The sequence below is a fragment of the Ranitomeya variabilis genome, chromosome 2 (genome assembly GCF_051348905.1).
Source record: "Ranitomeya variabilis isolate aRanVar5 chromosome 2, aRanVar5.hap1, whole genome shotgun sequence".
Lineage (NCBI taxonomy): Eukaryota > Metazoa > Chordata > Amphibia > Anura > Dendrobatidae > Ranitomeya > Ranitomeya variabilis.
In genome coordinates this window covers 921,356,499-921,372,308 of record NC_135233.1, presented here as the reverse complement: position 1 = coordinate 921,372,308, position 15,810 = coordinate 921,356,499, and the positions used below count along the sequence as shown (strand labels likewise).

General features: G+C 38.0%; 1 protein-coding gene across 1 annotated transcript in view; it reads right to left on the bottom strand.

The window, feature by feature from the left end:
• The window catches only part of SI (sucrase-isomaltase), a 349,991-nt gene extending 335,454 nt beyond the window's left edge, over window positions 1–14,537 (bottom strand). The window contains exon 1 of the mRNA XM_077290631.1: window positions 14,445–14,537. The gene's annotated coding sequence lies outside the window, so the exon portion shown is untranslated. The remainder of the gene's footprint in view (window positions 1–14,444) is intronic.
• Window positions 14,538–15,810: the final 1,273 nt, after the last annotated feature.

Sequence of the window (15,810 nt, the reverse complement as noted above, 5' to 3'; positions counted from 1 at the left end):
CTGGATCGGTGTCACACACACCCATCCAGCGATGTCTGCGGGAGATCCAGCGACAAAATAAGGTGCTGGCCTCCTAGCTCCGACCAACGACATCACAGCAGGATCCAGATCGCTGCTGTGTGTCAAACACAACGATATCGCTATCCAGGACGCTGCAACGTCACGGATTGCTAGCGATATCGTTGTTAAGTTGTTCAGTGTGAAGGTACCTTAACTGAATGGTGGAAGACAGAGCCGACTTCCTTCTTCCACCTTTATGTTCACCAGTATCTGAATTCCAATGATGCTGATACCAATAAAATTGAGATATGGGATGGAGCAAGGGTGGCTGTGGCATACAGCCCACAGGCTACTTCTTCTGGCCATTTTGCTGTCCCTGTCTGGGGCCATATAGAAACAGTCAAACAGCCATATGTAACCTGCATCCTGCAGTTGCATAAGTCTGCATTATACTAATATCAGCAATATTGACTGCTTTGGATGGCAATGTAATGTGTATGGAGGCACCAGTCAACTGACTGTCTTGGAAGATGTTAGTTGATTATGCCTGATTTTAAATTGCTAATCCATTTGTTTTCTTGAAAAAAAGGCTCCAGCAGAGAAGTATGTCGGCAGTAGAGATGTAGAGAGCACAAGATCACTAGGCCAAATGAGTTCACCTTTTTATGGAGAAAGAAGGCCGAGAAGGCTGTTTGCTGAATGATCGGCCAAAGCATTGTTCGCCTGACAGCTATCTAATGTGTTTAACTCATGACTGCATAGTCAAATTGCATAGTGTTTGTTCTTAATCTGTAACCATGAATACTTCCAAATGTCCAAAGCTCTATATAATATTTGTAATCCAGAATATTGCTGAAGATTGTATTTTTCATTTTAGATGAATTAGATAAATAAGATATGTTGCAAAAGTGTGCAATGCCCCTAGTCCACTATGTAACATTCCTATGTCCCCAGTCAAGGTCTAACATAAGCATGAGTTTTATGCGAATAACAAATTCTTTGGCCTTCATGGTGGAATACAGAGTTTCCATGGATTCATATTATGCATAAATATTCTGGATGACATCATATGGTGCTTCACATTGTTCACAGCTGAGTTATACAGTACATGGAAATCTAGACCCTATTATGAACAAAGCTAACCACTACAGATCTTTAATTTCTGTACTAAGTGAATCATTACAAAATATAACTTGTATCTGTGTAATATGTCAGCATTATTAGCAATAATTTACCAAAACACAAGAGATAAGGGAAAATTCACGCAATGTCAACAGATAAGAAGCCTATGTTGTAAAGCAACTAACCCTTGAAACTTACATGCAATTACTAACATTTTTATGACAGATAACAGTCCTACAAGCTAATCATACAAAAAGGAATTGACAGGTCAATGTCTGTAGAAAATATTGAGGTATAATCAAGTGAGCAAATTATTCAAGACACTAATTCTCAAAGACCGCTGCTCTTTTGTGGCCATCGCAATATTAATATTAATGGAAATATCTGAATGGTCTCCTCTAGTTACAAAACTTCTTTATCAATTTCTTCCCTACACATTGTAGACTGCAATTTATTTATAATGTGGATATTCTGGTAAGATCACCATACCATTAATATTAATGGGTGCATCTGAATAGCTAGAAAAGGCTCTAATTAGAAAGCACCTTTATTATTATCTGTCCTACATCAACTTTTATACTGCAATGACCTTACAATTAATATATTCTGGTAGGGTCATCACAGATAATTGCATTTTTTTTAATACCTAACTTTATGTAATTTGTCACAGTAGCACTGTGAAACGTCCACATTTTTTTTGCAATATGTCTCTAGATAACTACAATAAATGCACTTTGTCCCAAAGATAAGAAAAGAGCTTGATGACAGAAATTTTATTGCCCTAAATGTCCACAACATGAGAGGAACTCAATTATATCTACTTTGAAAATTATTGTGTTCAGAAGACAACATCTCTTATTGCTTTTAAATGAAAATGGAAGTTGCCGCTGGCGACCCCCTCCTCGGAACCGATCTGGTCCATCAATAAGGATTCAAGTCAAAAGGAAAAAAGTAATAAATAGGGTTAAAAATGCTCTACTTCTTCCAAATAGTAATATGCAATACCTACAACATGATACTTGGTTTATATACAGACTACAGATTGTCAAATAACAATGAAAGAATAAAAGGCTAAATTTACATAAAGAACTACAGTACATATAGATTAACATACAACATAAATATATACATAGTATATTTTATATATATTTGAGATATATATATATATATATATATATATATATATATATATATATATATATATACTGCTCAAAAATATAAAAGGAACACTTAAACAACAGAATATAACTCCAAGTAAATCAAACTTCTGTGAAATCAAATTGTCCACTTAGGAAGCAACACTGTTTGACAAAAGCAACACTGTTTGACAATCAATTTCACATGCTGTTGTGCAAATGGAATAGACAACAGATGGAAATTATTGGCAATTATCAAGACACACTCAATAAAGGAGTGATTCTGCATTTGGGGACCACAGACCACATATCAGTACCAATGCTTTCTGGCTGATGTTTTGGTCATTTTTGAATGTTGGTTGTGCTTTCACACTCATGGTAGCATGAGACAGACTCTACAACCCACACAAGTGGCTCAGGTTGTGCAGCTCATCCGGGATGGCACTGCCATGGCACTCATCAATGCGAGCTGTAGCAAAAAAGTTTGCTGTGTCTGTCAGAGTAGTGTCCAGAGGCTGGAGGCGCTACCAGGAGACAGGCCAGTACACCAGGAGACGTGGAGGGGCAGTAGGAGGGCAACAACCCAGCAGCAGGACCGCTACCTCAGCCTTTTTGCAAGGAGGAACAGGAGGAGCACTGCCAGAGCCCTGCAAAATGACCTCCAGCAGGCCACAAATGTGCATGTGTCTGCACAAATGGTTGGCATTTGCCACAGAACACCAGGATTGGCAAATTTGCCACTGGTTCCCTGTGCTCTTCACAGATGAATGCAGATACACACTGAGCACATGTGACAGATGTAAAAGAGTCTGGAGATGCCATGGAGCACTATCTTGCTGCCTGCAACATCCTTCAGCATAGCCAGTTTGGCAGTAGGTTGGTAATGGTGTGGGGTGACATTTCTTTGGAGGGCCACACACCCCTCCATGTGCTCACCAGAGGTAGCCTGACTGCTACTAAGTATCGAGATGAGATCCTCAGACCCCTTGTGAGACCATATGCTAGTGCGGTTGGCCCTGGGTTTCCCCTAATGCAGGACAATGCCAGACCTCATGTGGCTGGAGTGTGTCAGCAGTTCCTGCAAGATAAAGGCACTGAAGCTATGGACTGGCCCACCTGTTTCCCAGACCTGAATCTGATTGAACACATCTGGGACATCATGACTTGCACCATCCACCAATGTTGCACCACAGACTGTCCAGGAGTTGGCGGATATTTTAGTCCAGGTCTGAGAGAAGATCCCTCAGGAGACCTTCTGCCGCCTCATCAATATCATGCCTAGGCATTGTAGGGAGATCATACAGGCACATGGAGGCCACACACACTACAGATCATCATTTCCTTGTCTTGAAGCATTTCCACTGAAGTTGGATCAGCCTGTAACTTAATTTTTCACTTTGATTTTGCGCATCATTCCAACTCCATACCTCCGTGGGATATTAGATGTGATTTACATTGATCATTTTTAGGTTTTATTGTTCTCAACACATTCCATTATGTAATGAATAAAGATTTGCAACTTTAATATTTAATTCAGTGATATCTAGGATGTGGGCTTTTAGTGTTCCCTTTATTTTTTGAGCAGTGTATATATGTATTAGTTGATGTGAAAAAGAAATCAGCAACCCGCACTACCGGCATCTAAGAATGAGCTATCAGGTGACAAACTGCCGGCTGGTCTGCCTGTGATCTCGGGTGCTATGGCCAGAAAGATACTGTCACAACGATATAGCAGAAGAAATAAAGGCCGCACTCACCGATCTTCTTACAGGTAACTTTATTGGAAATTCATCTTCACGGCGCGGGGGTGTTTGTACAAGATGTGTGAGAGTTCGGCTCTCACACATCTTGTACAAACACCCCCGCGCCGTGAAGATGAATTTCCAATAAAGTTACCTGTAAGAAGATCGGTGATTGCGGCCTTTATTTCTTCTGCTATATCGTATATATGTATTAGTTTGTAAGAAATATAGGCTTACAGTACATAGAGATTATCAATTAACAATAAAAAAATATATATTTGAAAGTTTGCCCACTGACAAAGACACGAACAGTCTATAATTTTAATTGTAGGTTCATTTTAATATTGAAAGATGGAATATCAAAATAAATTTATTTGCATTTTGCAGTGAGAATTAAGTATTTGATCCCCTACCAAACAATAAGAGCTTTGTCTCCTACAGACCAGTTAGATGCTCCTAATCAATTTGTTACCTGCATTAAAGACAGCTGTCTTACATAGTCATAATTATTAAAGACTCCTGTGCATAGACTTAATTAATCAGTCAGACTTTAACCTCTACAACATGGGCAGGACCAAAAAGCTTTATAAAGATGTCAGTGACAAGATCGTAGACCTGCACAAAGCTAGAATGGGCTACAAAACCATAAGTAAGATGCTAGGTGAGAAGGAGACAACTGTTGGTTCAATAGTAAGAAAGTGGAAGAAATACAAAATGACTGTCAATCGACATCGATCTTGGGCACCAGGCAAAATCTCATCTCGTGGGGTATCCTTAATCATGCAAAAAGTCAGAGAAAACTACATGGAAGGAGCTTGTTAATTATCTCAAGGCAGCTGGGACCACAATCACCAAGAAAATCATTGGCAACACTTTACACCGTAAAGGTTTAAAATCCTGCAGTGCCAGCTAGGTCCCCCTGCACAAGAAGGCACATGTGCAGGCCTGTCTGAAGTTTGCCAATGAACACTTGGAACATTCTGTGAGTAATTAGGAGAAGGTGCTGTGGTCAGATGAGACAAAAATTGAGGTATTTGGCATTAACTCAACTCACCGTGTATGGAGGTAGAGAAATGCTGCCTATGACCCAAAGAACACTGTCCCCACTGTCAAGCATGGAGGTGGAAACATTATGTTTTGGGTGTGTTTCTCTGCTAAGGGCAACGGACTACTTCACCACATCAATGGGAGTATGGATGGAGCCATGTACTGTAAAATCCTGAATGACAACATCCTTCCCTCCGACATGACATTAAAAATGGGTCATGGCTGGGTCTTCCAGCAAGAAAATGACCCAAAACATACAGCCAAGGGAAGAAAGGAGAGACTCAAAAAGAAGAACATTAAGGTCATGGGGTGGCCTGGCCAGTCTCCAGAGTTTAGTCCCATAAAAAACTTATGGATGGAGTTGAAGCTCCGAGTTGCCAGGCGACAGCCTCAAACTCTTAATGATTTAGAGATGATCTCCAAGAGGAGAGGACCAAAATTCCTCCTGACATGTTTTCAAACCTCATCATCAACTACAAAAAGCATCTGACTGATAGCCAACATGGGTTTTGCCACCAAGTATTAAGTTTGCCAGAGGGATCAAATGCATATTTCCCACTGTAAAATGCAAATAAATTAATGTAATTCATACAATATTTTTGGTATTCTATCTCTTGGTGATATATATATATTAGCTTGTAGGAAACTGTTGCTTTCCACCATGTAATAAAAAAAGTCTTTCTTCACACTCATGTGAGCTTGGCCTAGTACTAATACTGCTCAGCTCAAGTATATATTATTTTATTTAAAGTACAGCTAACAATGCCATAAGTGCTTTCTGGTCTTGTGCCCTCGGCTGCATGCCGCCTTTTTGGTACAGGTTGCCACCAAGTTCACGTTGGGCACATTTATACGATATTAAATACCACTTCTTACTGCATGTATAATAACTACATTTCCTCAGGTATCTCCACCATCACTGATCTGGTGTTGGTACATGGATCTTTCTTTCAAAACATATTGTAATAACTCTAATGCGGATGTGCAGTTGCAAACTAACAAATACCCAGTAAGTCAGCTTGTGTCAAAAGTCACTATTTTATGATTTTACAAAAAGGTAAAGGATGTTAAGGTTTATCTTACTACAAATAAACATTTCTTCTGCCCCACATACTACAGCTAATTTGTCCCTATTTGTTATGCTAGATGCACTTGAACTGCATTACTCACTAATGTAGTGAGAAAGATCAGGTCCTAAACTAGATTATGTATGGCAAGGAATGCACTTTCTATTCTTCCCTGTTAACTCCTAATAAGAATGTGACCTTTCTTTATGTGACAGCTATTACGCATTAAATACAATGCTAAAATTTACTAGGTTAGTGACATACATTATTACTAAACATCTAGATTAATAAGTCTACATAAGTCTGATAAATGGGATAAATGTGGTTTAGAGTCAGTTACTTGTCAGCTTCAGCAGTAAATAGTTATAATAAAGGCTGATACTCTTCCTGTCATTCATTAACATCAGTGTTTGATTTTTTTAGTTGACTGTGAATAATTCACACATGATGGCATGAAGATCCTATAGGTGTGGAAATAGTTTTACCTCATCTCCAGCTACATAATTGATAAAGCTGTGCAAATACCATTTTATTATCAATTGAGCAAAGGTTTGTTTAGCCATGTCTCTTAATGATTCCATCTACTGACCAGAGATTGCTCGCATTTAAATAAAGAGATTGATTGATGTTACCAGAATCATGGACAGCATGAATCAGAGACTGGTTCCCTCATTCCAAAAATGTATATTTAGCCTGAAAAAATATATTTGAAAATGGTGGCTTGGAATGGGTCCCTGCTCTCTTCCTCACCCCTCTCTCTTCTTGATTGACAAGTCTCTCCTTATGTGGGCGCACAGAGAAACCTTGGTGTAAAAATGTACCTTGCCCTCTCTTTAAAGGTTTCACTTTGTGAATATGTTTTACGTATATCATAATATACACTATATTTTAATCACCATAACAGTTCAAATGTTGACTATTTCAAAACGCACCTTAGACACATTTTGATAATAAAAAAACAACCCAAAACACAAGGATTCCTAAAATATAACTTTTAATAGCTAAAGTTAAAACCACTCAGTTCCAAAATTGGGGACATAACACAATGAAAAAATTAACCACAAAAGGGACCAAAGCTAACTGACCCCTATCAGATGCCCTACTCCTGTCCACTACCTATTTGCGGAGGTTGGCACCCTAAGTTTCTGCGGTTGGCGCCCCCGCTCCGCGAAGACTGGCCCTAGTAGCCCTTCAAATTCCCTATAGTCCTTAATAGGTAGTGTGACAGATACCAATTTACCCAAAAAACAAAAACAATATAAAAAATTAGCAAAAAAGTTGTGTGAAAAACATAATAGAAAAAATCAGAAAAAACAAACTAAACAAAGAAACTCAAAAATAATTTTGTAGCCACCAGGCTAAAAAATCTTTAATAGGGTACTCATATATAATATACCATTTTTTTTGGGTAGAAAGAGACGGGAAATATTTTTGTCCCATTTATGCAAAAACCACTCAATTATGGAGGACCACTCAAATAATAATAATACTGACATAAAGTTATCACATAATAGTGAAGTCAGCCAGAGATAAATGCAAGAAGCCCTATTTAATAGACTGGCTAGTTCCTACTTGCAACATGAAAATCATTTCGTAGAGTGGTAACCCCAGAGTGTAATACAAAAAAACATATCCCAGGGAGACATACACATTGTGCATCATATAGTGATTCCAATGGCCATATCCTATTCAGCTAAATCAATCAATAAGCCACATCAAGCGCTTTACTCATCTGATTCATGAATGTCCTTCAGTAGCGCTACGGATATCAATTCAGCCACCGGCAGGCATCTCCATGCAGGATAACATCCCTTATAATACCCGACGCGTTTCCCCCCCGTGGGAAAACCGAGGGTTCATCAGGGGGTATTGACCGTCCAAATAATACAAGGATAATACCACGCCGCTCATCCATACTTCATATATAACCTGCCCTCTTACCGGCTTAATTTCCACGCGGGATTAGTCTCCGCCCACCGATGTGTGCGCCACAATCCTACTCACTGGAACGCAAATGCGTTCTAGCCCACACAGATGACGTAGCGAAGACACACCACCAAACAGCGCATGCGACACATGGACCGCAACTGCGCTCCAGCCTAGAGACAATACTACTGTATGGGCAAAAAATCTCATCATTGAATCGCGATCATATTCCGGCCCACCTGGAAAACATATCAGGAGATAGTGTATGATAAAGAACACGGGGCACGCACTCTTGGACCGCGAATGTAGATAAACAAAACAAGGAGGCCGGACAACTCAAGGAGGCCGGGCAACTCAACCCCGCCTCCCACATACTTCAATATCATACAAAGACTGTACCGGCCCGTACATAGAAGTGTAAGTATCAGGACACCTGTAACTCCAATGAGTTACAGGCATCACATGCCAGAGTGTTACACACAATATATCCAACATTAGCACAAACCAAATAAAGCACTTACTATGTAGCCACCCAAAGGATCGCGCCCGTATATCAGTCACAGCAGTCCATGCGATCAAATGAAGATCCTTTATCACATATCAAATCACATTATATAGAATGAATGAGACAGCAAGAAGATACTTAAGCATAAAAACAAAATAAGAACTATAATATACCAATTATGAACATTTTCTCCAAGGGTTCACAATCCACCCAGGCAGTTAGCGATACATAACTTAAACAGTGTTAGATGAAACTCACAAAGGACAGCTGTTCATTGAGGCCAGAAGGACCCACCGACCCCATCAGATAGATCCACCTTGTCTCACGTTGAACAATTCTTTGATCCCAGTCCCCCAATCTAACCGAAGGGGAAATGCCCTCAATAACCATAAATGCCAGGGACCCAGGGTCCCCCCCATGGACTGTATTCACATGCCGAGCCAAAGGGGTATCTCTTTTGTGTCTAATGTCCCCCAAGTGTTCTCCAATACGTACGCGAAATTCGCGTTTGGTTTTTCCCACGTAATCCTTGGGACACCCACAGGTACAGAGGTACACCACCCCCTTTGTTCTACAATTTGCAAACTGTCTTGTTCGGAATACTCTTCCAGTTGCCGAACTTCTGAACATATTCGTGACTCTTATGTGTTTACAGAAGGAACAGTGCCCACATCTGAAGGTTCCAAGGGACCTGTTCTCAAGCCAAGTACCTGGCCTTTTTGGAGGTTCGAAATGGCTCCGCACAACTATATCCCTTATTGACCTACCACGTTTATAAGTGACCGAGGGATATGGGGATATGTGCTCGCAAATATCTGGATCCGATCTCAGAATTTGCCAGTACTTCTTAAGGATCTGAGATATCCGACCAGACTGGTCATCATAGGTCCCAATTAGACGCCTAATTGGTGCCACATCCTCATTTCCTCTTTGTATCAGCAAAGAGGTCCGGTTGGTCCTATGTGCAGTATGATATGCGGAATTAACAATATCCCTGGGGTAACCCCTATCTTCAAACCGATGTTTTAGGTCCAGGGATTTTACTTCAAAATCACCTGTCCTTGAGCAGTTTCTACGCAGTCTAAGAAACTGCCCCTTGGGGATACCTCTCTTCAGGGGACACGGGTGATGGCTCTCCCACCTTAACAGGCTATTAGTCGCCGTAGGTTTCCGAAAAATGGTGGTACTCAGGAGGCCATCACTTTGTCTCGAGATGAGAACATCAAGAAAGGTGATCTTGTCCACCCCAATCTCGTATGTAAATACCATACCTTCGATATTACTATTGAGGTATTGCATAAATCCTTTAAAGGACTCAATATCTCCTTTCCAAAAAACCAGGATATCATCTATGTAATGGCCCCAGAAAATTATCCTGGGGCCCCATAGTTCATCCTCATCCCGAAACACAAATGTGTCCTCCCACCAGCCCAGGAGCAACACATTTAGATAATAACATGATATTGGGTCCCCACATTTTACAGCAGTTTTCCGAAATCATTACAAAGTTGCAGTATTTCGGCATTAACTTTGGAAAGTAATGGCAAAGAAATTTTGGAGTGATATGAGAAAAACTGTGACAATTTCTCTCAAATATTTAGGACATATTGTTGCTGTACCAGTTTTTCATTTCTGTTTGGTGGTTTATAATTTTCATGGCAAGTCAATAACTATTGTGATCACTACCAGTTTCACAGCCCTCTTTAAATTATTGTTTAGTCCCTTAGTGACCATCAATATATTTTTTTTACTGACCTGAAATATAAAAGATTAGCATATCCCGATGGGTGACCATACTGTAGCTGTCAGTTGTACACTATAGCTGACAACTTGCTGCATCAGCCACGATCAGTGTTGGTACTGACTATAGTCGTTTAACCTCATAAATGCTGCTGTCAATAAAGACTACAGTATCTAGATGGTTAACAGTGTGTGGGGCTCCCTCTTTAACACCATAGCTACCCTGAGGTCTTGATTGTGTGGTCTTGATGTTTGCCATGGCAATTCATGGCCAAATAATGGCCTTAGAGTCTCCTGGTACCAGTGACCTGTTCAGAAGTTAGCAACATTTGGATGGTAAAATAAACGTCTTCGTTCCTGTCATGCCACTTTGCATTAATTCCTGAAAAGCACCTGAAGGGTTAATAAACTACCTGAAAGCAATATTAAATATGTTACGGGGCACTTTTTTTAGTGTGGTATCACTTTTGGGCGTTCATAATATATAGGACCCCCAAAGTTGCTTCGAAACTTAATAGGTCCATAAAAAATAAGTTTTGTAAATTTCCTTGAAAAAATGAAAAATTACAGCTACATTTTTAAACCTTCTAAAATGCTAGCAAAATAAACATTTCACAAATGGTGAACATGTAAAGTCGACATGAGGGAATTGTTATGTATTAATGTTTTTATGTGGTGGGACTATCTTAATTAAAGAAATAATCATAATAAGTTCAAAAATTGCTAATTTCTGGAAATTTTTTTAACATTTCTGATATTTTTATAAATAAATGCATATAATATTGACATAAATTTACCACTATCAAAAAAGTACAATGTATCATGCAAAAACATTCTCAAAATCACTGGGATATGTTGAAGCATTCCAGATTTATTGCCACATAAAGTGATTTTTGTCAGATTTCAAATGCCCCCAAATAATGATTTTTTTTCTCCTATCTACAATGGTATTAATTTCATATGTGAACATATAATAAGACAGACTTACAAATCCTGTGCAAATGCTCAGAGTGCATTAACGCTAATGGACCAGCATTGTTAGTTAATTTCCTACCGGCTGTATAGAAGAAGATTGACGGCAAGCCTATTTAGACTGGTTGACCAAATTTCTATAAGTACAGAATGATTGTTGACATGATCATTCTGTACTCAGAATGTCATTGTTTTCAGAAACACATGTCCTGTTTATACAGGATTGTGTGCTGCCAAGAACGATAATTTTTAAGCAAGCTTAAAAATAGTTTCACCTGATGAATGAGCATTTAGATAGGCCAAATATTGGGAAACAAGTATTCCCAACAATAATAAGTTGTGAATACCGGTAAGTATTCCCAATGACAATAATCGGTAAGTATTCCCAATGACAATAATCTGTTAGTCTTAATGCACCTTTAGACAATGCAAACTTAAAAAAACTTAAACAAATTTATCACATGAAGGTGATAAAACGGCAAATTTGGAACATGTTTGGACAATTTTGTCAATTATTAAACCAGTCAAGGCCAATAAGTCTCATTAATAAAAAGTAAATATTGTGATATCTTTGGTAAAGGGTGAAATTTTACTGGGCAAAAAATACCTTGTTGTAGCCATGAAACCACCTCTTAGTTGAATAACTTTTTTGCATCTAAATGTTGGCATAACAGTTTTATCAAAGTCCAACACTTGGGGGGAAAAAAACTTGTGTTTATTGTTGCAACTGGTAAAATACTGTATATTATAATACATCACATCTGGCATCACTTCAAACTAATGTTGTTTATCAAAGCATGCCAAAGCCATATTTTTAATTTTATTTAAATTTTTGACATAAAGCCAGTAACAAATCTGCTCCACTGTAACTAAAAGACTTGTCGGGATTCAAATTTGGAAAATAAAAAGCAGGTAATGCAATCCAAAAAACTAAATTAAGTCCAATTTAAACAATGTTTTTAGTTCTGCCGTTGCCCTTTTAACACATCAATATTAGAGTTTATAAAATGACCATTAAAAGTTACGTTACCACTGATAACTGCTGCCCGATCCACAGGCAGCATACAGCAGTTCACACACTGATTGTATGATTATTTTAAGAAAATTATATACTTTAAAAATTGCCGGGAAACAAGTCACATGGGCAACTAATTGAAGAGAAGCCGCCAGGTCTGGCCTTTTCAAGTAGTCACCTTTGTGGCTTAGTCCCAGAAGGCTTTAAAAGTATGGTTTTCTCTTAAACACCACAGTTTTTTACCTTATAGTGCTGCAATCATACTGCCAGTGTCTGATGCATACTGATATGAGGATCTGGCAGCGCATATAAGCTGTCAGGTTCGCTTTAACATATATCACAACATCCCATTTGTATATTAATCAAAAGAGAAAAATAGCTTTTTCTTTAAAACATAAATACTTTATTGTACATACAATTTACACATATATAGACGTGAAGTACCACCCACCAAAATCAGGTACATAGGGAATTACAACCAGGTATAGTAATAAGAAACAATCAGTATTGTAGATGTTTTGAATATATTATTTCAAAGCCATAAATATTTAAACCATATATATTAGTAGGAAGATATTTTAAAACGAATAACAAAGATGGCTCTTGCAAAGAAAAGGAAAAAATATAAGCAAGAGAGTGAAGGTTACCTGTATAATATAGAATTAGATCCAAGTGCTGATTATAACACTTGAAAACCCAGAGAATGAGCTGTCAGTGCAGCATACAAAATCCAGTTATGAGTACTAGCAAAAAAAGTGCTAATAGTACCAATATTCCCCACTAATTTTAATTCAAATTGGAGCCCTGGACTTTCAATCTGGCGCCCCAAAATTATATATATAAATTTTATGGAAAAAATAATATAACTGGCCCTTTTAAGGACAGAAAGTAAGCAAGGGGCTACTTATATAGAGTTAAATAAATGTCCAAACACTATTTATAGCGCTGGAAAAAACGGCAATTGTGCTGTCAATGCAGCGTACAATTACAGCTAAAGATACTAATAGTATTGTAAAGTAAAGCACTAATAGTGCCGATAGTGCCCACTACACTTACCAAAGTGCGCTTTAACATATGCAAACACAAGCCTCAGCTGCATACTATATGATGGGTGGTGGCATTAACTAGTGACCCACCCTAAGTAAAGATACACACCAACTCTGAAAAATACATATGCAAATGGGAGAATGAGAAAGTATTCAGATGGATAAGATAAAAATTACAGATTTAATAAGAAAAAAGTTTTAAAAAATGAGACACAGTCCAGGAATAAACAGAAATACCAGAATCTCCGCTCACTAACACAAGAATATTTCACATTTCCCATGTATCCCAAAGTCAGATGCATAAGGTACCACCACCCGGCCCAGGGTTCCACGCCTTTCACCTTGGCAAGCATCATTCCCAGATGGGATCTATATTTACTATTTTGACTTTTTCTTATGGTGTTACTTTGTTGGGATGGTTCCTGTCATGGCTTATTAACTGAGATATTAGCACCTTATGCATCTGACTGTTGGATACATGGGATATGGCAATATTCTTGTATTAGTGAGTGGTGATCCTGATATTTCTGTTTATTCCTGGACTGTGTCACGTTGTATTGTTTCTCATTTTTTTAAACTTTTTTCTAAAAAAATCTGTAATTTTTATCTTATCCACCTGAGTACTCCTCAGTCTCCTATTTGCACATCCCTTTAATATATTTAGCAATGCACTGAACTAAATTAGGTTGCAATAATTATGCATTGGTCGTATTCTTATCAGTAAGTAACCAATGTATTGAACACCCAATTCAATATGAGGACATATCACACAAATCATCCTGCAAATAGTAAAGTTCATAATAACAAAACATTCTGCACCCACACTAGAATTAGTCAGTCTCAAGAAACTAAGACATAATTTTTTAAAAAAGGAAAAATAGTGTAATTATATTAGAGCATGGCAGGATTGACTGTTATGCAGTTAGGTAAAAGATGATTTGCAATTAACTTTTGTTTAAGTAATGAATAACATCAAATGCTAAATCAAATCGAAAGAGGAATTACTTGTACTTTGCTCTGATTTATATTTTCTGAATAGTAAGACAATATTTTTTATACATTTTCATTCATATTTATGTATGTTTGTCTACAGTTATATTACTATAATAAAGACCATGATCCTTACTGTGCCAAGCTGTGTTTTCCCTTCTCTTCTGCTGCTCAACCAAATGAAGAGAACTTTAAACTTGGAGAGATGTGCTTTTATACTCCCGAGGCTATTTGCTGATTCTTTGTGGCCAAGTGTGCTAGATAATCAGTTAGTGATAATATATCTGTAAAATGAATGTGAAAAATCATTAACATGGAAAAATGTTGTCAGATATAAGGTCTTTTAGTTAATAATCTTTCACTCTAAAGAAGTAAACAGGTTGTCTAAATAGAATTTTAGAGGGAAATTATTTGGGTTATTTGATGTTTAAATAATTTTAATATTATGTTTAATTTTAGTCTGGTTTCTACCAATTAGGGATTCAGTCAATTGGAGTGCATGTTCTAGAAATGTTAATTTAGTAACAATTCATCCCTAAATCTGCATGACAATTTAGCTGCCATTATTATTTCCTTTTGATTTTTTCTGACATTAATAAATGAACTGTTAAAATGCATATGCACTAAAATCCTAAGTCTGCATTACTAGGCAGACATTAAAGTTATATAGTGTGGAAAGTAGTGATTTTAGAAACTCCAAAAAAATAATGCATTAATTTAATGATATGTTTACTTTTTAAAGAAGCTCTTCCAATAGAGCTTTCATCCTATAAAGCTTTCTAAGTATATTACCAATGCAATGTAGTTACATTAATGCACTGAATTATGGCCATCTTCCTTGGTTTCCATTGTTACTCCGGTTTTCCTTTGGCCCATTGGACCCCCCCTCTCGTTTGAAACCACTTGTCCATTAGTGTAAGCCTATAAAGCTTCAGAGGCTCCATATACTTTTTTGTGAAAGTGACTTCAGACATAAAACCTTGTGTGATCCAGACAGACTGATTCTAGGGCTCGCTCAGTTGAGCATATAACACGGTCGATTGCTATCTGATGGTTTATCGGATTGTATTCTGCCCAATATTATACTATAGGACAGGGCAGATCTGGAATTTTGATTCTCAAGCCAATTCGACAAGAGAAAACAATTGTGACATGCTGCGGGAGTCTCCGAAAATTGGATCATGCTCACCGACTCAACTCTATGGGTATGTGTAAAATATTGTGCTGCACGCGGAGATCACCTGAGTGCAGTCAGATTACCGTGGACACAGAGAATGAAGAAGATGAAGACATTAAGTTCCCTGTCTTCCCCACTCCTGTGCTGCAATTATCTCATGCAAGAGAATCAGATCACACTAAGGTGACTCTCAGATTAATTTCTGACAGAGTTTGATACAAGTTACATTAGCATAATTGACCCGGTCTCTCATAAGAGAATCATTGGCCATATGTCCCAAGCTTAAATCACGTGACCTAATAGATGAGAGAGACATCACTGTAAA